The sequence below is a fragment of the Dreissena polymorpha genome, chromosome 1 (genome assembly GCF_020536995.1).
Source record: "Dreissena polymorpha isolate Duluth1 chromosome 1, UMN_Dpol_1.0, whole genome shotgun sequence".
Classification (NCBI taxonomy): domain Eukaryota; kingdom Metazoa; phylum Mollusca; class Bivalvia; order Myida; family Dreissenidae; genus Dreissena; species Dreissena polymorpha.
Window position 1 is genome coordinate 2,178,553 of NC_068355.1, and position 2,739 is coordinate 2,181,291.

Below are 2,739 nucleotides of genomic sequence, written 5' to 3' on the forward strand. Positions count from 1 at the left end.
AACATAACCTTTTTAGTGGTATTATTTATCAGATGCTCCTCCTTGTTTTAGTTCAAATAACTATTATTACGAATATGTTTATCTTAAGCATGTTCAACGTTTAAACTTCCTTTATATTCGTTAATAGAACAAACGTTGTTTTGTTTATAAGGCGCCCATACAAAATATAATAAAATCACTTTAATAAACGACTGTTCAAATATGTTTGTTAAACTAAAAAAGCTTTATTCATTCAAAACAATAAAAATGAATATGACGTTTCAAACAAAAGTTTTATTTAACAGGACATTCGCAAGTAAGTTCTCCAAAGGCTCGCTTACTAGCAACAGTCATGAACTTATTTTATGGATACCACTTTTGTAGCATGTTAAATTAAATTTACAATACAAGTTGCTCTCGACCTACCGATGCGCGTATACAACCCAGGTCAAACATCACATCCCCAAAGACGTTAGTTTTCTGGTGAATAAGACAAACCTACAACACACATATATATATATATATATATATATATATATATATATATATATATATATATATATATATATATATATATTTATATATATAAATTCGTGTGTTGACTCGATGTTGACGCCATGTAATTTCAATGCATGCGCTATGTTGACTCGAAAAAAACGAGACATATCATATCATATTTGGTTCAGGACCTATCTATATGTGAATATGGGGGGATTAAGCCAAAACGGACGTAGCTAGGAACTTGGATCCATTTTTTAAACTTTATTCATTAGCTGGGGAGTTGCTGTGGCTATATTGAATAATGCAAACATTTTTTTTTCTTACTTCGTAATATTATACAAATTAATGCATTCGAACATATACAATATGCTCACTGAGATAAGAAGTAGAACGATCAGGTGCACAGCTGTCTAATCTGAATGACGGTCATCGTGATCTTCGTTAATGGTTGTTTATTATTTTGTATTGTGTTATTGTTTATAAATGAAACAATGTGTTTATTTATGCGACAAAACGATACATAGCACGACAATGCGTCATTTAAATCTGTTTATATCGTGCGCCGTGTATAACTAACCGGGTTTCGTATGACATTACTTTAAATCCGGTTGTGAAATGATGAAGTAAACCAAAAATATTTAACGGACAAAGCAAAGCATTGTATTTTCAAAACCATTGGTACGTGGTTATTAGCTGCTATATTTGATCGATATATGTAATAATAATATCAACCGCCATCTGTGGAAACGGGCCTAATTGATGTGCGTACGCTTTCATCCCAGATAAGCATGAACAGTCCGCACAAGCTGATCAGGCACGAAACTGTTTGCTTTGATGTTTTTAAAGAAGTTTCTTTAAAGCGAAAATCCAGTTAAGATGGAAAGTGTCGTCCCTGATCAGCCAATACGGCCCGCACAGGGTTATCTGTGACGACACTTAACGAACATAAATTAAGCCCAGTTTATTCAGAACGAGGCTAAAATATAGTTACCTCCCCTAATTGGCAAGCCGTGACATATTTACAGTGGCGAGGATTCTGGATGTCCGTGCAGTGCAGGCAAGACAAACAGTTTACTACGAAATATGCGAAAAATGTGTTATCATGAGGCATCATTTACACGTTTGATCGAAGAACGACATCATTATGTGAATTGAGAGAGAGTGTGCGCACACATGACCTCCGTCCCTAGGCCTAAATTCTTTGTCAAAAGTCAAGGCGAAATATCAAATGTGTCATATTTTCATCTTACATATACATGTTTGAGTGTATCCGTGTGAAAATGACACGTGGCTGTTAAATCAAAAGTCACTCATACATGTGTAAGTATTTAGGCTCTTTATTCCAATTGTATTAAAACAAATATAAATTAAAACATCAACACTGGATTTCACAAGGACATAGTGATCTTCTATGGTCATATAAAGACCGTTAGTTTTATTTCTGAAATATAACTTACCACAGCTATAGCTAGCCAAAGCGAAGAAAATGCCCAAAATCAGGAGCATGTTTGACTACAATGAAATAAAAGATACAAAACATTACCTAAAAATTGCGTCTAACGTTATAATAAAATCACAAATGTAAACTCCAATCGATATAAAATATACCGATGAACCAGAACATAATAAAAGAGAGGTTATAAAAAAGACAGTTGCTCAGCGACAGAAATAAAATAAGGCTGACCCTTTAGACTTTGTTTTGAAAACCATTGTGTAAACCCCACTTAAGAAGGCGCATTATTTTTAATCAAAAATAAAATGTTGCTGCAACTTCTATTTAATTCTTGCATTTGATTTAATGAGAAACGCATCTGTGCTAAACGAATTTGAAGCATTCTTACCGCGTTGTCAAACCAGCGAACTTGATGGGAATGCAACGCGTGGACCAAAATGGGGAATTTTAAACGAATCCTTATCTCTCCAGCATTCGTCCGTTAAAAGCGAAAACATGCTATCAGCTTGAGTTTAACTAATACTGATGTGTTCTTCTTGACCTCAAGAGATTGTTACATGTCCAAATTAATAACGTGACAATAGGAAAGTGAGTTACCACGCAAATTATGATATACATGTACATTCATCACGACTGAAAATGTGCAGGTCACGTGTATAACTAGTCGTAGATCAGATTAAGGGAAGCAATGAATTTGTTAAACATTATTTATTTAATACACCGTCCATAAACAATCCATCGAGAATGTATTGACGTGTCTTAATAATGTCAGGTAACAGAAGCGGGTAGGCGCATAATGTCCACCA

General features: G+C 34.2%; 1 long non-coding RNA gene across 1 annotated transcript; it reads right to left on the reverse strand.

Moving 5' to 3' along the window:
* Positions 1 to 399: 399 nt before the first annotated feature.
* On the reverse strand, positions 400 to 1,993 carry LOC127868633 (uncharacterized). Its single transcript, XR_008044210.1, has 3 exons — positions 1,938 to 1,993; positions 1,472 to 1,554; positions 400 to 477 (listed from the first exon to the last, which is right to left on the reverse strand). It is a non-coding gene; the product is annotated as an uncharacterized LOC127868633 (long non-coding RNA).
* Between the last annotated feature and the right edge of the window lie 746 nt (positions 1,994 to 2,739).